Genomic DNA, 23,595 nt, shown 5'->3' with positions numbered 1-23,595 from the left:
GAGCCCACCCCGAGCTCACTGTTTTGCCTGGGAAGACACCGGCTGTTTCGGTGAGTGCTGAATGGAAGACCGGGCCTGGAAGCGTGAATGGGACCAAATCTCGTGAGAGACGAGATTTCAACAGCGGCGGCCATCTTGAAGTCAGGCAGTTCTGCCCATCCCCATCAAGTCAAGAGCACTGAGCGGCCATCTTGGAGTCAGGCAAGTCGAAAGTTAGAAAACAAACACGAGCAAAGACAAGTGCAAGCACAAAACAAGCACAAGCAAAGACAATTGTTAGCGAAAAACATACACAAGCAAAGACAATTCCAAGCAGAAAACAAGCACAAGTAAAAGGCAATTGCAAACAGAAAACAAACACAAGTAAAAACAATTACAAGCAGGAAACAACCCCAAGCAAAGACAACAAAAGGAAAGAAACGAGATTAACGAGCAAACGTAAAGGCCACCATAAGTATAGCATCAAACGCACAAGCAACGCCAAAGAAGGTAAACATGTCAAATTCACCACATAGGGATGCTACAGGCGCAGTGGCTGCTGCTCCCATACCAGTTCCAACAGCCAGGACAAGTGTCACCTACTTGCGGACCCCAGAGCCACTTGCCCTTATCACTGGAGGAGGAATGGGCCTCAGGTGGGAGGAATGGCTCAAAGATTTCGAGGACTTTATGCTGGGATCAAAAGTCACTGATGAGGATGAAAAACGAGTTGCCTAGCGCAACCTAGTTGGAAAAGAGGTCTGCAAATTAAATAAGGAACTGCCGACTGATGAGACCGGATCATATGCGAAAGTGCGTTATGCGCTGAATAAGAAGTTCTTGCATAAGAAAAATGTAGACTATGAGAGATATATTTTTAACCTAGCCTGTCAAGAAAAAGACGAACCAATGAGCACCTTCATAACAAAGCTTCGACGACTTTCTCGCTATTGCGATTTTGACACTTTCTCCACAGTAGATGCCATCAGACTACGAATCATCGAAGTGTGCCAGTCAGAAACACTCAGAAGGCGCCTCCTACGGAAAAGTCATACTTTGAATGAAATCGAAGAAATGACCCGAGTTCACGACCAAGCAGAGGCACATGCCAAGAGAATGGAAGGAGGGCGTGCTGAGAAACGTGAACAAGCATACCGGATACAAGCCAGCAACACTCGCAGACATTCTCGAGAGAGAAGGCGGACAGCCAGGCCCACATCCCGCCATCACCACAGAGGGCACAGGCGCCGTGAGTCAGGCCACAGAGACAAGAGGAAGGAACGTCCACTCAAATGCTATCGGTGCGGATATGATTTTCCACACTCGGACGCCTGTCCAGCACTAGGACAGCAATGTCGAAAGTGCGGAAGAGCAAATCACTTTGAGAAAGTCTGCGGGGAATATCGGAAGGAAAGGCCAAAGGAAACAACAAGATCTTCGTGCCTTGTCACTACGCGCCATCACGCGAGAGCGGTTCAAGATCGTCGAGGGTCGTCCTCCGCCTCGTCTCACTCCAGCAGAGAGTCCCGCAAGTCACAATGGGAGAAAAGATCGTCATCCCGAGAGTCACGGTCAGCGTCTTCAGTGTTGCGATACACGGATGAATACATCAGCATGGTCGCTGATCCGGACCAATTAAAAAAATATCCCAGATTAGACATTCGTGTCGGTGAGCACGCAGCCAAATTCGTGCTAGACAGTGGGGCATCACTGAACTATATCCCAGTGACTGAATTTGAGAAGATGCAGCCGCAGCCTACCCTCAGTCGGGCATATGTTCGTGTGTAAACGTGGATGTCAAAAAAAAACCTCCCATGTCTCGGAAAGTTTGCAACCACTCTTACACACAAAAGCATAGCTGTACCAGCGTACATCCATGTCATCGATGGACGGGAAGCCGACTGTCTTCTCAGTTTGCCCACAGCCGAACGTCTCCGGCTAGTGGAAATTTTGTATCGAGTAAGCGATGACCCCGATATCATCCACAAATTCCCCAAGTTATTTTCTGGACTCGGAAAGATGGCCAAGTGTCAAATTCGCTTACATATCAACGAACAGATACGACCTGTAGCGCAACACCACAGGCGAGTTCCTTTCCATCTTCAACAGGCGGTAGAAGACGAGATTCAAGAGCTACTGCAAACCGATATCATTGAACGGACAGAAGGCCCAACCCCGTGGGTTTCACCAGTGGTGGTCGTGCCAAAAAAGGGAGTTCCAGGAAAGGTGCGTCTGTGCGTAAATATGAGGGTTCCAAACACAGCTATTGAGCGAGAACGCCATCCAGGACCTCACCCGAGCGATATGATCTCCGCCTTAAATGGTGCGCAAGTCTTCTCCAAGTTAGACTTAAACAAGGGATACCACCAATTGGAATTGCATGAGAAATCACGATACATAACCACCTTCGCCACCCACCTTGGGCTATTCCGCTACAAGCGACTCAGTTTCGGAGTCTCATCTGCGGCGGAAATTTTCCAAGAAGCCATCCGCCAGGTCATACATCACATACCAAATGCGCTGAACTACAGCGACGACATCTTGGTTTACGGGGCAACTGTTCCAGAACATGATAAAGCACTGGACCGAGTGTGCCACGCCCTCCTTGATGCCAACCTTACACTCAACAGGGAGAAGTGTGAATTCCACAAGTCCACTGTCAAATTCTTCGGACACATATTTTCAGGAGCTGGAATAAAACCTGACCCTGAGAAAGTGATAGCCCTGAAAGACACTAAAAGCCCTCAAGATGTGAGTGATATCAGATCCTTCTTGGGGATGGCGAGTTATTGTGCCAGGTATATTGAAAATGATGCTACCATCAGTCACCCGCTATGCACCCTCACCAAACAAGGGCAGCTGTTCATCTGGACTCCACAGTGCGAGAAGGCGTTTCCTGAGATCAAAAGAGCCGTCGAGTCCGCTGACAGCCTGGCTTATTTCAGCCCCACAAGAAAGACGGAAATCACCGTTGACGCCAGCCCAGTAGGGCTGGGTGCGATTCTAGCCCAATTTGACCATGACACAGATCAGAGACACATTGTGGCATATGCCAGCAGAAGTCTGACGGACACTGAAAAGGCTTATTCGCAACCAGAAAAAGAAAGTCTTGCCGTGGTATGGGCCTGTGAACATTTTCATGTCTTCATATTCAGCGAACACTTCACGCTCGTAACAGACCATCAAGCACTGGTTACCATATTCGGAAATCCTAGAGCCAAAATGCCACCTCGAATTGAGCGTTGGGGGTTGCGCTTGCAGGAGTACACTTACACTATCGTTCACAAGCCTGGAAAGTCAGCCAATACAGCTGATTACATGTCACGACACCCTCAGATGTCGCTTGCCTCACACTCATCATTGGCCGAAGAGTACATTCACTTTGTGGTGGACCATTCCAGACTGCCAGCGGTCCCCCTGGAAGTCATATCTGAAGCCACAGCCCAGGATGCCGTCTTGCAGAAGGAGAAGCGCTGGTTACAGACTAACAGCTGGCGTCATTCAAATGAAGAGGAGAATGAAGACGCAAATTTCCGACAAGAGATGCAGGCTTTCAAACATGTGAGTGATGAATTGTCAACAACTGAAGAAGGACTCATACTGAGAGACCACCGCATAATCATTCCGATGCGACTACATCAAGGTGTGATTAACCTTGCACACGAGGGTCACCGAGGAGTAGTGGCCACCAAGCGAGCGCTCAGGGAGAGGGTATGGTTCCCTCTATTGGATCAGATGGTTGAACTCACTTCAAAGGATTGTCCTCAGTGCCAACTTGTGAGTCAAGGAGACCCTCCGGGTCCTCTCCAGATGTCGACACTACCCAGTGGTGTATGGCAAGAACTCGCTCTAGATTTCTATGGACCACTTCAGTCTGGGAAATATGTATTAGTTCTCATGGACGAGTACTCCAGATTCCCCATCGCCCAGTTTGTGCCATCCACCAATGCCACCAGCACAATCGCCATTCTGGACGAGGTCTTCGCAGCTTGGGGTGTTCCAAAGACAATCAAGACGGAGAATGGCCCACCATTCAATGGCCGCGATTTTAGTGAGTTTGCAAAACACCTAAATTTTGCAAATCGCTAAATCACTCCCTTATGGCCTCAGGCCAACGTAATGGTGGAGAGGTTCATGGCCACGCTAAAAAAGACATTCCAACAGGCTACCCTTGATAAGAAAGATTTTCAAGTAGCACTAAATGAAGTCCTAAGAGCATACCGCACGACGCCACATGCCACCATGGGGAAGTGTCCTGTCACACTCATGTTAGGACGGCCAATCAGGACACGGATACCTACCTGGGAAGGTGCTTTGCTCCCAACATCCTACAAGAAGGCACATGAAGAACTAGTTGTTACTGACCGTGAGGGCAAAGACAAAATGAAATCTTATGCTGATACGCGACGAAGAGCTAGATCCCCGGCTATTCAAGAAGGGGACTGGGTCCTGGTCAAACAGGAACAACAAAAGAAAACAGACTGCAAATTCAAGGCGGAACCTCTAATAGTTACACAACAGAAAGGGACTATGATAACTGCAGAATCAGAGAACAAGAGGATCACACGAAATGTCTCACATTTTCACCGATGTACTCCGGAAGTTAAAGATGCTCTCAGCAACGTGACTGAACGACTGAGTCAAGAGAAGTTTGAAACTGATCCTGTCGCACAGGTGCCTGAACCTCGGACCGAAGTTGAATACGGGAATGACGATGTGCTCCACCGGCCTGTAAGACTGATTGAAGAACTATGACCAAGTCAGCATTTTCATTTTTTTTGTTTGTCAAGCAGGGGGGAGATGTTATGATGCCTAATGCAGTCTAGTGTGTCGGGGGCGGAGTTGAGGAATAGGAGGAAGAGGAGGAGCGGGGAGAGGAAAGAGGCAGTAAGGAGAAGGACGGGGTGCCGAGAAGATGTACGAATAAATGCTCCATACCCGATACCCACGTGTCTGTCGTTATTGCTAGGGACGACACTACACACCACACATCTGCAGCCGATATCCCACCACCAGAGGACCCGACCCCAGAGCAGGAGGCTGAAACAGTGTGTGTAGTGTGCTGTGTAGCCGTGAGCTCAGGACAGAGCCAGAATTGCTGTGGGAGTCCATTGCAACTCAATGTGGCTATCACAGAGCCCGCCAATTGCCGTGGAGCCGGCTTGCTCGCTGGCCTCCCACCTCCGAAATAAATGTGTGCCCTCAAAGCCTGGTATCTAAGTGTACTTGCTAACTTGTAATAGGTGCTGTAAAATTTGCTTCATTATGAGCTGCCTGGCGTGCCCCTGTACTCTGAGAACTGTGCATTCATGCTGTTTGTCTCTGTTCAGTTTCAGCAGCAACGTGTTAGCACAATTAAGTGTAGTGTGACGAAGTCGGGGTCAGGTGGTGGGCGAGTCGACCAGTGCTGCATTTAATTTGCCTGGTTTTAAGATCTTCTTAGAGTTTGTTTTTGCTCAGATGGGTGTAATTTCTGATATTTAAATGTTTCCCTCGTGTTCATTGCTTGAGTTTGCTGGCGAGAAAATGTCACTCATATTTGTTGAAATGTAACTCATTATTACACTGAAATTATGAAAATGTCTCACATAAGTAATAAGAAACCTTGGCAGGAATGGGAGGTCAAGCCCAGGAAGTTGTGGTATATATATTTTACATACGTGGGCATAATCTTCATGATTGTTCGCTGTACGTGTCCCCATCTGTTTGATATGTGGCCCCATATCCGCACCACCCTCCTAAAATTCACTTTTATAGTTACCACTGCACAAAAGCACACTAAAAGATTTAGTCTATAACATTAGAACTGTTAAAAAAAACAGACTAACTTGGCAGGTCGGTAGCATAATGTCATTGTATAGTATTGAGCAATCGGAAGCATCAAATTCTCGGTAAACAAAAAGACTATTTTCATCGCAATCCCCTCTACCAAACCACTTGCAGGCGCGCATTTCATCATAATCCCCTCGACTTCCAAAGACACTTTCAGGACTAATTCCTTCATTCTCAGACCCCGCCAGGAAGTTCGTTAGTCATTGTAAATGTGTTATATTTATTTATTTTTTGTACATTCCTTGCTTGCTGTGTTTGATATTGTGTTCCTTTTGCCTGCTGTGTTTGATTATGTGTCCTATTTTTGCACGTTCTACTTTGTAACATTTCTCTCATTTAACGTAACTGGTTCTATTGACACCTTCGGATTAAGTCCACGCTTTATAAAAATGCATAAAGTAAATAAATAAATACATACATACATACATACATACATAAATAAATAAATAAATACCAAACTACTTACAGGCGCGCAATTTTGCGCTCATTGGGTTTAAGGGCTTCAGTCCCCTTCCCACCCCCTCCCCGTGTGTGTCAGCCCAGGCTGAGACAGTTTCCCGAACACACAGACAGTTTTTGAGCTGTTGTGGTCTGGCGTCCGTCTTACTGCATCCGCACCCGAGTACTTCACAGGTCTTTAAAAGACCATCTACTTGTTAAGGAGGCTTTGTTGTTCTTTCACCCCTTCTTAGAACCCCCGCATCTTAACTCTGCCGATTGCTGGAGGAATTAGAACCCTCCCCCGAAATGTTTATTAGCCTCCCCCCTCCCCCCCCCTTGAAATTTCACTCGAGGTGCGCCTCTGAGTTCACTAGCATATTTCTACATCCACCGAGAGACTACTGCGAACACACAGAAGAAAGAAGGGGGGCACAAAGGTTCCATCCGTACTTGACTGACAGACTGTTTGTTTATTTATTTTTTATAACCGATATCTGCTGCTAGACCCCGTCCCGTACAACAACCAAAACAGGTGAGTTCAGTAAAACACTGTATGTATCGAGAAACTCCTGCTGCTGCTGCGCGTCGCCTGCACTGGGCATGCTCAGACCACGGATGCTGCTGGGCTGTGATGAGGTAACCGGAGCCTGAGTACCGTCGAACAGCGCGACGCGGTGCGGGGGGAGTGTCAATCAACACCGGGAGACCGAAGCAGGAGGCCGTGTCACCCCCGGCCAGGGCTGCGGACAGAAGCAGCCGCCTGCCCGGCCCTTTCCTCCGAGGAGCGAGCGGCCGCTGGTGAGTCAGGGGACCGGGTGTGGGAGCGCTGCAATGGTCGCCTCTCCATGGCGAGTGGCTGGCTAGTGGGGAAGGGGTGTAAAGATCAGAGGATGGCATTAGGGTAGAGAGGAGTGAAAGGGCAGCCCGTGGATTTTTTTCTGAGTCTCCAACCTGACTCTGGTCTGCCCGTACCGCCCCGGAGGTTTGTTGTCAGTCACAAGGGTGCCCATTTTGTTAAACGCAATTGAACTTTAGCATTCAGCTGTGAGCAGGGAGCACCCCTCCCGTCTGCGCAGCTCATTGTTTTCCGTCAGGAAGGCAGATAATTCGTTAAAGTCCCTGCCTTAGCCCCGAGGGATCGTGGCGTATGGAGTTGTTGCAGAGCCTTCCACATTTACATGGTTGTGGTGGGGGCTGCCGGAGAGGTGGTTGGGTGTTTATCTCCAGGCAGATCCTGCCATGCCAGTTGTTGCCTGAATGCTGATTATGCATGCCTGCCTCTGTTGGATACTCAGCATATCTAGCATACAACTGCTTCTTTCTTGCGGCCCTGCCCGATTCGGTTTTTCATGGAGCTGCCAGTATGTTTTGTTTTTTAGGAGAAGCGTTTGCTTGACTGTGAACACGCTTGGGGCACCTCTTACAGATCACGTGATCTTAAGTGCACAGCACTTGCCAGTCCGCGTCTTTATATTCTTAATTTGTCTTTTGTTGTCGAATGGGTGGGTACACAGCGCAACTGCCGGCAACAGATTGTAAACAATTATGTGAAATTAAGATAGATTGGCTTTGGCTTCAGCCAGTGAAGTGCTATTCTTATACCTCATGCAGTTGGTTGTTTAGTTCAGCATTCCGCCTTCCGGTGACTACTTAACTCTATCGCATTTGTTTTTATCTCAAAAGTACATAAAGTCTTTACACAGTTTGACATTCTTTTTTTATGTATATACATTATATTCAGACACCTGTTTTTCTATTTTTTTCCAGAGTCTCAGGGCAGGTTTTAATATGATGAACAGCATTTGTGAATATTTGTGTTTACATGCGTTGGCATAGGAAAGTTAGATCTTTTGTTTTGCCTATAAAACGTTTGAGATTAAGGAATCGCACATGTTTCACCCGTTATGAATTAATTGGGTTGAGACACATAGATAGTAAATATGAATATGCATTGTTTTTTCTGTGCCGTTTCTTAAAGTAAAAAGGCGATACGAGAATCTTGGTTTAGTAAAATTTTGAAATGGTGCTTGGATTCGCAGAGGTGTAGAAGTGTTCAAAAATTCTATTTGTCTAGGTGTGTGGAAATCCTATCGCACGTCGCCCAGTACATACTACTTGCACAGATCTTGGGCAGAAGAGAGTATATTTCCCAATTTCAGTGTAAACCCCCAGATTTCTACAGTTGTTGTTCGCAAATTGTGCAGTCACACTCTAAGTAAATTATAGCTTCTAACTAATAGTCTCTCCCTGTAGGTATGGTTCCCTGTACTGTTATATAGTTGTAGTATACATTGACAACTCATGAACACAGGTGTAGCGGCAGGGTATGCCAGGTACCTATATACATGGAGGCAGTAAGTGTATTAACTCACTGAGCTATTTTGTTAGCATAGGTGCACAGTTCCCCTGTTCCTGTATGTGCATTGCCTTACATGTTGAAAGATGTTGGGTTGCCATGAAGATTCCAGTGGGCACCAGAGCATGACGCTAACAGAGGGAGGAGGCAAGGTGCTTCAACCAGGATATGAGAGATATCTCTGCAGGTCCCTGGCATAGGCAGTAGTAGAGGATACCTAGCTTGTAGCGGTTGCATTCACAAAGTGTGCTACATAACTTTACTTAACGCCATGTGCAATACCATCTCTCATAGGCTTGCCCACCCCACTACTAGAAACAATCCTTTGTGCTCTAAGCTCGTATTTGCAGAGCTCCCCCTCTTGATTACTACTTCTTCCTTCAATTAGAAGGAGCCCATGCACAGTGTTACACATTGGTGGACAGTAAGTGTGTTAGAAGCCATAAGGCAGGTCTTTGTGGGTAGCCAACGACTGAGGCACCAACATGTTATTTTTAATGGTGTAGAAGATATGTAGCCAAAACACCAGCTTCAGTCATACTGTAAGGCCCATCTGAGTTCCATCAATTGGTGCAGCAGTGTATGGAAGGAGTACAAAGTCCGTGCACATTGTTCAAAGCAGCCTTAAATAGCTCTTTTCTCTTCAGTGGGTCAAAGTGTGTTTTGTTTATTTTTGACATTAAAAAGACATACCCGTTGTTTATTTTGCCTGCAATTCGGGTGCCCCGTTAGATGTTCATTTTCTGTCTCTTATGTATCGCCTAAGGCAGAGCATGCACATTTGCTTGCAAGATCTTTTGTTTTCCAATAGCCAGACCCCCCAGGATATAGCGGCATGGATTAGCAAATTTAGCGGCACAAAAATTGAAATTTAGCGGCACAAATATGGAAATTTAGCGGCAATTTTGCGGCGTTTTATTCCTACAACAAACAAAGTTTTTCCTACAACAAACACCGATATCTTAATGGGCACTTTTGTCAAAATCCCGCATTTTTACACAAGTGCCGATTTCGCGGGCACTTTTGTAAAAACCGCGGCATTTTTACAAAAGTGCCGATTTTGTGGCAAACCGCGAAATCCTGGAGGGTCTGTAAAACGGCGCACATTCAGGCTGCCTAGATCTGTGGCCCTGTCTTCCTCTGCCTTTACTGATCCTAGTCCCGCCCCATTCCCCCAGGATTTTATCCATCCTTCACCCTCCTGGTATCTTAGTCTCATCAGTCTACACCACAGCCGTTCCCATGCACTTGAGACCGCATTTTGAGACCCGGCACAGTTCAGCCGTGGACCACCATTTACCCAACCCCCTTTCCTATATCATTTAGAATGTGAAAGTATCTCTCAGAGTGGGGTCCCTGCCCACATTGACTTAGTAGATCAGGTTTTAGCTCCGAGACAAGAGCTGTCCTACAATTTCACAAAAAAGACCTTGTAGCTTTTTCCCAGTCTACCCTTTCATTACAGCCATTACGTAGATAGATCCAGCCTTCCTTGCATGGTCCCCGTTAATGATATAGAACAACATACAGGACAAACCTTTTCTGCCTGTAATGGGCATGAGGGTATACTGAGCTTCAAACATGGAAAGTATTGCAGGTCGGTTGATTGTCTGCTCCGCTCCAGCTTACGATACTGCAACTGGCTAGGCCTGTAGGTTGTTTCTAAAGTCTACGTATAAATTAGTCTATGCTGTGGTGAGCTATTGATGTGATATTGTTACCTAACAGTCTAAGCATGTAAGGATTACTACAGCGCAGAGGTGTTGTGGTAGGCGGCATTTGTTGTCCTGCGGAGACCCACTGGAATCAGGGTGTGGGTCGAAACATCGATTCTTTTAATAGAGAATTCTCTAAAGTAGATTGATTTCATACACAAGGAACCAATATTTAAATTTGACCATGTAAAATTGAAGAATAGGGGACATCTCTTTTGTCCAATGTATATATGTGTATCATCCTACTATTTTTCATATGATGCAGCCATGAGCACTGGACCGTCTACACCATTTCATATTATAACACTAGCCAAAGGAATATAAAAGCATATCATATTTTTAATTGAAAGGCTGTGTTTGCTTATGTTCTTGAAGAATTATTCATCACGTGTCCAATGATCTGATCATACCTGTATTAATATTGAAATAAGACCCACTTATCCTTTGTTCTTGTTCTGCCCCATTCTTCATACATTATCACAGCCCTGACACACTGCCCTCACCCACCCGACATGGAGCAAGTCAGTGCACCGTCTCTTTGGTAAAGGCACAGGGCATCTGCTCGATGCCTGGGCTGCGACACCACCCAACAATGGACATCTGGATTTCGCTGGCACTTTTGTAAAAATCGCGGCCTTTTTACAAAAGTGCCGATTTTGCGGCAAACCACGAAATCCTGGAGGGTCTGAATAGCAGCGTTAGAGGCTGCCGATTGCTTACCATTAGTTGGCTTTATTATTACTCTCATTTGCTTAATTCATATTGGTCAGCTACCATGCAATAGGATTCATGCCACTTTATTCGTTTGTTGCACCCATAGAGAAGGTATGTGTTACTTGTGTCCTTCTACTGATCATTTTTAGGTGCTACTTTTTTCAGTGTATTAAAGCACTCTACGAGAATGCCTGCTTTTCATCTAGCTCCATCGTGCACTTACCCCCCCATATTCCTCACACCCTCTGCTGTCAGTCTGCTTTCCCCCACCATGTCCCTCCCTTGTTTGCTTGCCCCTTCCTCCCACCCTTCATTGTCCACCTGCTTGCCCCCAGAACCTCCCAGCCCCTTCCTCTAAATCTGTTATTCCACTGCTTGCTCCCAGCCCTGCCCGTACACCTTCCTTCTCTCTGTCTAGCCTCCTGACGCCCTTCCATCTATCCAGGCCTCCCCCCTCGTTGTTGCATCTTGCCCTGCAATACAAAAGAAGTGCTATGGTGTAGCCAGCACTTTTTGTTTTGTTTTAACCATTTGTCCAGGCTGCTCCCGACTTGCTCTCCCTCCCAGTTACCTCTGCCCAGGCCCAGCTTTTCCTCAGAGAGCGCCTCAGGCAAAACTAAACTTGGTGCAACCCCCCACCCGATCCTCCTCCACCCGTTCCCCATCCACAACTTTCTATTGGTGATCCTAGTGGAGTGCCCTTTTGTGCTCACAAGTCATGTTCTGCTGAATATCTCAGGGAAGGCACCGCATGTGAAAACACATTTACTACCCCTCGTCCCCTTACCTGAATCACGTATTCAGTTGCAAAAATTGAGGTGAGAGTCCAAAGGGATGGGGGAGAGGGGACAAAGGGAATCGGAGGGGGGATTAGGGAAAGTAAAGAAAACACAATGTTATAGATAGCCAGGAGCAGGTAACAAGCTGTTCTGGTTGTCTGGAATGAAACCGTTTACAAGGCAGCTCGGGAAGTCAGCAACGTGAGCACCCCTCTAAACCCAGGCACCCTGGGCCCAGCCCGCCCTTGCCAAAAGTCTGCCGTGCTCTTACCTCGCCCTCCATCCCTCCCACCCTGCCAGCATGTGCTTTCACCTACTTGAATATCACTTCTCTGGCTAGTTTGGAAATTTGTTATTTCGAATTCTTGTTTAATGCAGTGCGATTTAATAGCTACACCTTATGTGAAAGTAAAATGCTAGTTCTGGTAATTTTCTCACAGGTTATTAATGTTGAATATGATTTTGTGTCTGTTAGTCCTTTCAACCTCCAGATAAATGCCATCCTAAGCCATGAAATTGAACAAGTGGTTTACATTGCGATTAATTCAGAACCAAAGCCCTTTCAATACGATTTCTTCAGCACGTGATACTCGCTGCTTCCTACAGCAGTGTTGACGCATATGCACCATCTATACCAGACAACATGTGAGCACCCAGCGTGTCTGCGTTCTGCTTCTCAAATGAAGCTCCTTTGTCCCCAGTAGGAGTTCTACAACGGTGGAGTGAAGTGAATTTTCTCACATTCACTTGTTTGTGGTCTATCTCGGGACAGTTTATGGTCCACAGACCTCCTGAAGAGACGGCAGACGATGTAGAACTCAGCGGTGAGACTCATCCTTGACCTCCCCAGACGGACACACATCACCACTCACCTGATGAAACTCCACTGGCTCCTTATCCGCAAGAGATGTCAATTCAAGATTCTGACTCACACCTACAAAGCCCTGCACAACCAAAGACCAGCATGTATTAACCACTGCCTTAGCTTCCACCAACACTCCAGGCTCCTGTGATCCGCCTCCTTCTCCATTGCTCACACCCCCTATATCCGCTGAAGCAACAGTGGAGGAACCTCCTTCTTCTACCTCGCTGCGAAGTCCTGGAACATCCTTCCCCTCTGGACTTCGCCCTCACTTCAAGAGTTCAGAAGGGGACTCAAGACCTGGCTATTCAACTGATACCCAATATAACTACCGTAGATTGGGGGTCAAATAGGAATGTTTATAGACCTGTGGGTGCGGGTTCCCTCATTAGTAACTATATATACCAGACGTTGCACCTACAGTCTCAATCATGTGTTAAAAAGCTATATATTTTATAAGGCCCTTTCTCTCTCAAAATTTCTACCCGTGTTATTAGACATTAAGGGGGAGACATCCCTTAAGGATTAGAACCCTCACTCACCCGAGGGTGACATGCTTAATTATATGGGTCCTCCTTACCAGTGGGGAAAACCTAGTCGCCACTGGAAGCTACTACTTCGATGTTTAATGAAGGAGCTTAGAGATGTTTTGGTTTTATGAGGATGGATACTAATCCCATATGTGAGAATGATGAGTGTAGTGAGGTTTGCAGCGCTGTGTAGGAATATTAAAGATGTGAATTAAAACTGTCTAGATAGAAATCAACAGTATGCGTTTTATTAATGTGTTCTACCTGACCGGATTAAATAATAATAATAAACTTTATTCGGATTATTTGGAAATCCATAAAAGCGGTGCATAATAAAATATGCACCGGATTAAAAATGAAACAGCACAGTGGTATGGATTTAGAACCACTGTCACACTATGGTCAACATGTTTCAGCCTATTGATCAAATCATTGTATCAGCGGCTTTCTTCAGGACCAGATCATACAAGTGAGTTTTGCTGCTGCACAAGTGAAAGTAATAATATATATACGACACCAGTATTCCTGCTTATCCTTTTAGTCTGGTTATACCCAAGGTATCCTCAATTGTAGGATAGCCCTGCCTCACCTCTACCTGGCAGGCTGCTCAGGAAGGAGGCCCCTCTCTGTCCGTCGGTACCTCGGATCACGATAGAGCCAGCCCCGAGGTGAGGCAGGGCTATCCTACAATATCGGTTGAACGCATGTCAGGGGTTTAGAGTGGCTTTTCTTTTTAAATCCTAAGTGATCTTGCCTGGCTGATTTGGGCAGCCACACTTTATTAATGGTCTGTTTAGTCCGCAAGGAAAGCCTTGTCCTGAAAATGTTTCAAGTTACAGCTCAGACTGTGGTCTCTTTGGAATAGTTGTGGTGACTCCTCCTGTTTGAAGAGTCACACCTTGTGCCAACAGCTTGGATTTTGATGGACAGATCAGGGTTTGCCTTCCATTGTTCTATAACCTGGACTGGCCGAGCAGTAAGCAACCATCGCCAGCTTTTCCTGGAAGAAACATGCATTTGTATATATTGCTTCATACCCCATTTCTGCCATGTCTGAGCAAAGTATTTGACAGATATTGTTAATATCCACTTTAATGGTACTCTGATTACAGACCTCAGAAGGATAGGAGATGTGGGTATTTGTTGTCAGTATTTGAATTGATACCCTTTTCCGTCATGGGCTTCAACTCACTGAGCCATTTGTCACCTTTGACCCAAGAACTTAGCACAAGTAAAATAATGGAAATTATTCCAAGAGGTTTCCCTTGCTAATAAATGAAAACGAAATGATCCAAAGTGTCCACTAATGCGGATGATATTCAGCATGTCACTTTCTCCAGACTGAGCTCCAGGTCATTCCTGCTCGGTGTGTTAAAATGTGACAAATCGCTATACAAATTCTTGTAGCATAAGGTAACCGCAGTATTGCACTGTCAAAATTAAGTGTGTCCTAAAAAGGGGTGGGGGCGAGAGGGCTTGGTCAACACAGGGAATTATTCCACTTCCACACAGTAGTCACTGGCAAGTTGGGAAACGTAAAGCTGGCTAGCGCCTTGGTCTGTACAGCAGCTTCCTCAAGTACCAGCTGATAAAGTTCAAAATTCCCAAACACAGTGAGAACAACCTTGCTAAGCTAATAAGCACATGCTGGCAAAATCATCAGATCTGGTTTGCAGCAGATAATTGCAAGCCAGACATTTTAAGGGATTTGCCAGTGATTGTATCTTTTGAAAGGTTGTTGCGGTCTTCATTTTCTGGAGATGGTAAATCTGCCTGTCCTTCGAAAGATATGCCCCCTTCTGCTTTTCAGTAGAGGTTATACAATAAAGATCAATGTAATGTTGTAGGGCACTTATAAAGTGCACCCCCACCATCAAAGTCTCTTGACGTTGTGAACAATCGCTTACTATGGCACTTGTAGTTCTGATATAAATCTGTTACTGGACAACTTTTAATTATCAGAGTTCCTGTTTGATTCTCATTCCCAAATGCACTGCGCACTTTAGTCAGGGGTTTTGTTGATTTTATGGACGATGTGGACCTTTGTATACATTTTAAGAAATCATTTTTAATGAGCTGTGGCCCCAAAACACTCTGTTAATGTAATCACTTTCGGTTCTGAAAATCTGCTAATCACTCTCACTTTTTCATACTTGGGTTTAGTATTTTCAGACAATGTTTGTTAAGCAGCTCATTTTGCACACAGTCGGAGTAGATTTTTAAAGGCTGTTAACTCGATTTTGAGCCTCCCCCAACCTAGAAGGGGTAGTGCTATCTCTAATATAAATATACAGAACTCAGTGCATACCCCCTGCAACATATGGGGCAGAAGTTAGGGGCCATATAAATTGAAACAGAATCCAGGTAGAAGAAAACAGATTCTGCCAGAGAATCTTGGGGGCACCGATTACTTCCTCATCCTTTGTTTGCTACAAGGAGCTAAAATTGTTTTATGTAGAAGATTATATTAGGTCCCGCCCAGCCATATTTTGGTTAAAAGTATGGCAACATCCAGCGACCTCCTTAACTAAAGAAATCATAGCTGACTGCCTTAAAGTTGGACATTTATGGACACGTTTCATTTTCAAATGGATTGATGGAGCAACACTGACAGGGAGAATGGGCAATGCATTTTAGTTTTTTCAATTTTGATGTTTCGTTGTTCATGAGTGAACTAAGGCATGGGGTGTAAGACTAGGCATATTTGTATGGAAAGGGGATTCTGGTTCTTGTAGTTGGGTTGACGGGAGAGTTTTTGAGGATGGAGCACAGGATTGGGTGACATGGATTGATTACAGCTGGGGAATGTTACACGTGATGTTATAAGCAGTTGCGAGGGACAATTCTACTTTGATTATGTTTGAACGGAGAGGTGGAGGATACGCTGTTTGTAACGTGACAGGATTACCGCAGGTGCGAACTAGGGATATAAATGTTCTCAAACAGCAGATTCAGTTAGTTGTAAACTAGGTAGGACATCGTAGAGGTGGCATTTGCAATTTGTTTTTTGTTTTATTAACGCAATGATGGTAAGGTTGCACTCGATATTTATGTTTACACTTCAGGCTATGGGGCATTGCGCAATAGGTTGGGGTTGAGAAATGGAGGATGGGGGATGATTGGCACTGGGCACACAAATGGATGATGATATTTGTTTTGGTAACACTGAAATGTTTCATTTGAAGGGTAGGGGTTACAACAAGAAAGTATTGTTAATTTATTGCTGCTGTATATGAACGATTCTGGTTGGCTGATACATATTCATTAACTATTACAGATACCCCTGACGAAGATCAATTATGATCGAAATGCATTGGGTGAATTTAAATGTCAATGGAGGATTCGAGTTTCTTGAAACGTGCTTGTGATTAGACCTGGATGGGCAATTCTAAAGCAAACAAAATACATGAAATTATGGAACCTCGTACCTTTGATGTGATAGACAAAAACTGAAAAGAGCATAATTAAATGCACTTAACGTTTTGATCACTTTTGATTACTTTTTGAGTACGTGTATAATGTGAATCACAAATGTGTATAAGGCTGTGCAACTCTTAAATGATGTGCACAGCGCGCATCGCATCTTTTTTCAGCTGTCCGGGCCAGCCTGACTAGCATAAACTTCGACCATATCTTTTTAAACCCAAGTCAATGTAGAGGGTATTAACAAAAAGACTATTCAGGCGACCCTATATGAACACTGTGGCGGCATGAGACACAAACAGGAACTCTCGAAATCATCAGTCGCTCTGTATATATCTATGGTGGACACTGATGGGCACCACCCTCACCCTTGCCAGCTAGTTACCTTATAAAAACCATTAACCGCTGGGACCGAAGCTTGCTCTTTCACCTTAGGGCTGGCACTTTAAAATATCTACTGTGCTTCCCTTTAGGCTTAAGTGTCAACCATGAGCAAACACCCTGTCCCTGGGGTAACCGTGGCAATCAATCTATGTTACATTTCTTATTGTTTTGTAACTTCTATCAAAAATATAGCAAACAATTGTTGATCCCTTTTTTCAAGGCATCGGCCTTTACTGACTTTAAGGTAGCCTATAGGGATATCCTTAAGTTTAACGTGGAAAATGTAACTTTATGCGTTAGCACTTTTCTGAAAATGGCCATTCGTTCACGCGCCTCCATGAGCACTTTATAAGTAGATCTGATTGCACTTTCTAAATTCTTTTGCCTTTTATGTTGATAAGGAACATGAATCTGGACCTTGGTTGATGCCCTGAATAGTGTTGTTACTCATTTCATCTTCTTCATTTTATGGTCTAATTTGACGCACTTCATATGCTGCTTATACTGGATTATGCCCTGATAATACGCTGCTGCTATTTGTTAAACCTTTTGCACTTTATCATATTATGCTATATTTTAAGAAACATCTTGATATTCGTTTTGATATAATCACAAGTCTATGATGAATTTGCTTAGATGTTTTTCACAATGTATAGGTCCCTGATTATTTATTGTTTATAAGCCATTTGTCCATTGTTTTTAACTATGCATCGTTTTAAATGTACATTTTTGCTGGTATCTTGCTCTGTGCTTTTATAGATATTTTATATCCGAATAAAGATTATTGATTGATTGAGATTCTCATTCCAATTAAATACAAATACAGATCCAATTAAAGAGCTAATTAAGCGAGGAATGACTGTGCATTAAGTATGCGGTGTCTATAAGCCACAAATTTCCCTGTCCAGTGGCTGAAAGTTGTGTTGGTAGGTTTGTAGTGTTTGTGAATTGATAGTGGATCTGGTATCTTCTTTTGTGACCACCTGAGGCCACCATCTGCTGCTAGCATCCTTCTTCCACGTCCACTAAACTCAGTTTCCAGCCCAGGGGATCATTGATTGATGCTCTCCTTAAAAAAGACATCTCCTCCATATATTGACATGGTTGACCTTTCTAGTCGATACTTCCAACCACAGTTTCCTCTCCTTGTGAATATTCCCATATGCTAGACTGTATCCAGAAGCTCAAATGCAGTGCTTTTGTGCACTGGTAGGTGACGTTAGGTGGTTCCATGCTGATATCACCCATGTTCACTAACGTCACTTCCTTTCTTTCCGCCTCTTCAGATGTGAATCCAGAGCTCTGCTCCTCTTTTTCTGCACTATATGAAGTGCTATTTTTTTCTTTAGAAATGTTTCCATTGTACAAGGGGACATGTCACCCCTTAGGACTACATGGTTTAAGCCTTGTGGCATCAGTCTCAAACAGATATCTGTGACAGAGCCTCATGGTGTGTCTCTGGTATGTGAGTTCAGCACACAACTCCAAATCTGTGGCCATTATGCCCATATGAATTCCAAGGGAATTCGTGAATGGAAAGCTCTAGGAGGCACAACACCACAAGACTGCACACCTGCTCCAGGTTGAAGTTGAGATTGTGGGATTCTGGCTTTGAAATTTTAGAGTAGTTTGCAATTTTAGGGTAGTTTGCAATCCACTCATGACTAGCTATTGTGGGATACTGAAAGCCAAGACAGTTTAACGAGTCTGAGGACCAAAGTGTCTTTTTCTCAAAATGCTCACATTGGAAGAGTGTTTTTCTTTTATTATTTTTAAAAATAAGATGCATATCAGCTGCTTTCGGCTATCCTGAATCTGTGAACTTACCTCATTGTAGCTGAAAAAATTGTAGATGCAAAGTGAACAATAGGAAAGACCCTTTCACAGACCTTTGCCCAAGTAGGCATATATTTCTGCAAGTTCATGGTTTCGCTGTATAAAATACCGAGCGGCTTTGCACACATGGATGTCGATTTAACAAAATGCCTGGGGTAGACTAAGGGACATCACAGATCCTTTGACATTAATGACTTCATAGGAAGTGACTTCAAAAGACTTTGGACCCTGAATCCTCCTAGACAATGATGCCACATGACCTTATCATTGATGACATTTCAATAGCTGGGGAGGCAGCCTTCTATCTGGTCCACCACATGGTGGCCTGAGGTTTTGGGTACTTTACCAATACCCAAGCATGAAGTGAAAAATCTTGGAATCTTTTTGATGAACAGCTATCTTTTACTAGCCAGAATAAAGCCACGGTGGCCACCTGCTTTGGGTTACTGAGGCTGCTGAGGTGGACCATGGGGCCCATACCTGAGTCAGAAAAAAACCCGGTAATAAAGGCCCTTTTGGTGTCCAGGCTTTACTATTGAAATGTGCTATACATCTGGGTCCCTAAAGGTAGATTGGGAATGCTCCAAAGAATACAGAAGGCTGCAGCTCGGATGCTATTACATATTTCAAAATGGCATTCCATCAGGCCAGGTCTTGCTGCATTGCATTTGCTCCCTATTCAGCACAGAGTCGCTTTTAAAGCTCTCTGCTTACCGCATAAGATACTGAATCAGAGGGGCCCTAGTTGCCGCTTCCCTTTGTTTCAATCATACATTCCTCCCAGGCATCTGAGATGTAGTGAAACAGCTTTGGCAGCGATCCCTAGAGTGCACAGAGCTCGTCTAGGGACTGCTCTTTCAGATTATAGGCTGCCAAGCTGTGGAATTCCATGCCACTGAACTCGAGACTTGAACCTTCAGAGGTAAGATTCCGACTCTTTTGGCAGACTCAGCTGACTTAGCTGCTCTTGCCTGTTTCTGATTGTCCAATTCCTACACAGTGTTAGTGCTTAGTGCGCGGACATTCCTTGGAGTAACCAGGTGCTCTATAAATAAAATAGCTGACGTCCAAAATTCCATAATAACTGCATGATTATTATAACAACGCAACACTGACCAAATGTCTCATTTAGATACCACATTTTTTAGGGAGCTGACATTAAATGCCACAGGAGGATTTGTTTGTTTCTTCAGAAAAAGTAATCTTCACAAAGATAACTCACTCAGGGACTCCGCCTGATTGTCTGCCAAACTCAGATCAACACCACTCCTGCCAATCTGGGAGCTGACATGATATGCCGGGGGAGAATTTGTTTCCATTTCTACAAAGTAGTAATCTTCGGAAAAGACACATCAGCCTGGGCTTTACCTTGTGGTCTGCCGAACTCTGATCCACACCCCTCCCAGCAACCTATGCAAAGTCCCTGAGAATAGTATTTGACTATCATCCTACCATATCCGACCAAGTAAACAGTCTTCATCTCTGGCTTTTACACACCGTCGATGTTCAAGAAGATCTTCAAATGGCTCACTACTAACACTTGCAGAATTGTCACCCAAGCCCTCATCAACCGGAAAGTTGAAGTATGGCAATGCACGCTATGCCAGACTTAACGCTCAGGTGACCAGAAAAATCCAGATCATGGAAAACTTAGTGGCTAGGCGCACCCTCAACCTCCCACCCCGTACTCTCATTACCCCACACCTCAAAGGGCTCCACTGGCTCTCAATCCACCCACAAACAAGCACTCTTCAAACTCCTTGTACACACATAAAAACCTTACACAACATTGGCCCCGCATGCCTCCACAATCACATAGACTTCAACAAACCTACCAGACACCTCCCACTCAGCGTGGCTTCTACTTGCACACTGACCTCACGTATAAAGAGCCAGATCTGGTGGCTGGGCCTTCTCCTACATTGCTCCTAAAGCCTGGAACAACCTGTCCCTGCACATCAGAGCCTCCTCCTCAGTTCTTGAATCCTGCAAGAAACTGAAGACCTGGCTCCGCCCATACCACTTCTGCTTCAATGCCTCGATACCCAGACGGATGAGACATGTGCTCTACACATAACGTATTTCATGAAAAAACTTGTTGTCCTGAAGAGGATATAGTGTAGTGCCACAAAACACAGAATAGCACCGGGAACCTAAATCATTTATAGCACAGACTATCCTGATTTTAATAATTATCCTTGACGAGTATTGATTAATCATAGGGAGATGGATGAAAAAGATTTAAAAAACAATAGTAGATATTTCCATATGTATTAATTGATTTAGACTTTGTTTTGAATCTGAGCTATGTCATTAGTTTAAATTATTCCTTCTTAACACATCTTGATTTGTGATTACTTGCAAAGCATTATCATTTGTGTGAAACACAAAGGGGAATGTTTATTCAAACACATCCTTTTTCAAGTATTCACAATAATGAAACGTCTATACAAATGGTTTAAACATATGCCTGTTTTAAAAATAAATAATTTGTTTAATCAGAAGTGTGCATTGCACTGCTGAACTTCTTTATTTTATAAATCCTAAATCATAGTAACTTGGTCTCATTTAAAGCTGCAGAAAGTAAACTGGTGATGTTTAAAAATGGTAGGGCACAATGCTTGCCCTGAATTGTTGCGAGCAAGCAAAATAATAATTTTAGTAATCTCTTGTACGGAAGTTTCAGTTAGTTTTCTGCCCAAGGAAAACTTTAAAAGCACAAAATAGCTGTAGGCTCTCAAAAAGCACCAATTAAATATTCAGGTCTTTTCATAGTGTGCCAAGTCAGTGAAATCTGTCGTGCTCACGATTTGACCCTATGTAATTAAAAATGTAAAATCTGTTCCCGCATATGTTTAATATAACCCACATTGTGCTAGGACCAGCATTTTGTTATTAGTGCCCCTTCTGCCAAATTTACATACAATATACCAGCGTGAGACTTTTGTTATTAGTTCCATCCATACACCATGGGTGACCCTTATGTCAAAAGTTACCTCTAATATGTCGGGCCAGCATTTCGCCATGGTTGTTTCAAATTCCAAGTATTCTGTCTAGTGTGCCAGCCGCGGTATTTTGTCAAATGTTTTTGTCATGTTAAGAACTGTTAGTTTACCATGATTTTGCCATGCATAAGTCTATGTCAAAAATTACCTTCTGTATGCCAAAACCAATGGTAGACTATAGTATAAATGTAGACTCTATATGATAACATAACATTCTCACGCACACTTGCTTATTTATTTATTATTTATTTATTTATTTATGAAACTTGTAAAGCGCGAACAAATGCCCAAGGGTGTCTCGGCGCTGTGAACGGAGGCAGACAAGAGAAATGGAAGTGAAAAATTATTGGTTAAATAACCAGGTTTTTATTTTTCTTCTGAAAACGGTGAGAGTGGGGTAAGATCTGATGTCCATATCCAGGGAGTTCCAAAGTTTAGCTGTAGAAACAGTGAAATGGCGATCACCCCACGAAGCTGTTTTAGTCCGAGGTACGGTCATCAGAAGGGCATTCATAGATCGTAATGCTCTATTGGGGGCATAGAATGCCAGGGATTTCAGGAGGAAATTAGGCCCTAGTTTGCGGGATGCTTAATAGGCTATACAGAGGGCCTTGAATTTAATTCGATTTTTTACCGCCAGCCAATGGTAATCTTTGATCACTTGGGCGATTGGTTTGAACTTTGGGGTGCCAGAAAGCATTCTTGCGGCTGCGTTTTGTACAGACTGCAGTTTATGAATAACTTTATGCTGGGCATTGATGAGTCCGTTGCAATAGTCGAGAGATGACATGACAAATGCAGTGACCAATGTTTTACCTGAGTTGGGGGGAAGAAAGGGAAGGATTTTCTTTATGGATTTGAGCTTGTAGAAGGATGTTGAGACAATGGAGTTTGCATGCGCAGCAAACGTTAGTTTATCGTCCAGGAGTATTCCCAGGTTTTTTACTTTGGTGACTGGTATGGGCGAAGGGCCCAATTCAGTGGGCCACCATGCTCCTGGCCAATTAGGGGAAAGCTTCCCGAATATCATTACTTCCGTTTTATTGGAATTTAACTTGACAGTTAGTTGCCATCCAGTTACTGATAGTCAACATGCCATGATGAAAATTGGCCGAGATTTTCTCTCCATTGTTTTTTATTGCTAAGATCAGCTAGGTGTCATCCGCATAAGATGTTAGGCTCATCCCACAGTCCTTGATGACTCTCGCTAAGTCCGTCACATAGACATTAAATAGCGTAGGACTTAGGGATGAGCCTTGGGGGACGCCACAGGGAAGTGTCATCCGGGCGGAGCTAAAATTGCCCAGTTGAACCGTTTGGGTGCGATTAGAGAGAAAGGAGGCAAGAAGATCTTTAGCTTTATCCTGGATACCTATGGCATTGACACGGTCGATCAAGATGTTGTGGTCGACCGTGTCAAAGGCAGCGGATAGATCAAGCAGAATGAGTACTGCAGTCCCTCGTTGATCAAGAATGGTTCTTATCTCGTCAGTGGCTTTGATAAGTGCCGTCTCGGGACTGTGATGTTTGCGAAAGCCAAACTGGGTGTCATCTAATAGGAAATGATCTTCGATGTACTGGGACAGTTGTGTCTTCATCAATTTTTCTGCTAGTTTTGCCGCAAAAGGCAGGCTGGCAATGGGCCTGTAGTTATTGGAGTCTTCAGCATCCAGGTGAGGTTTTTTCAAAAGGGGTTTGAGGAGGGTGTCTTTCCAGATGGTGGGATAAACCCTGGTGCA

General features: G+C 44.3%; 1 protein-coding gene across 2 annotated transcripts in view; it reads left to right on the top strand.

The window, feature by feature from the left end:
• Window positions 1-6,646: 6,646 nt before the first annotated feature.
• Window positions 6,647-23,595, top strand: part of TMEM106B (transmembrane protein 106B) — a 104,491-nt gene continuing 87,542 nt past the window's right edge. The window contains exon 1 of one of the 2 annotated variants that reach the window (XM_078663783.1): window positions 6,647-6,784. The gene's annotated coding sequence lies outside the window, so the exon portion shown is untranslated. Of the gene's footprint in view, window positions 6,785-6,858; window positions 7,051-23,595 lie in introns of those variants that run through there. The other variant, XM_078663782.1, reaches the window with a different exon arrangement.

This window comes from Lissotriton helveticus, chromosome 10 (assembly GCF_964261635.1).
Source record: "Lissotriton helveticus chromosome 10, aLisHel1.1, whole genome shotgun sequence".
In the NCBI taxonomy this organism is placed as follows: Eukaryota; Metazoa; Chordata; class Amphibia; order Caudata; family Salamandridae; genus Lissotriton; species Lissotriton helveticus.
This window is presented reverse-complemented; position numbering and strand designations above follow the sequence as displayed.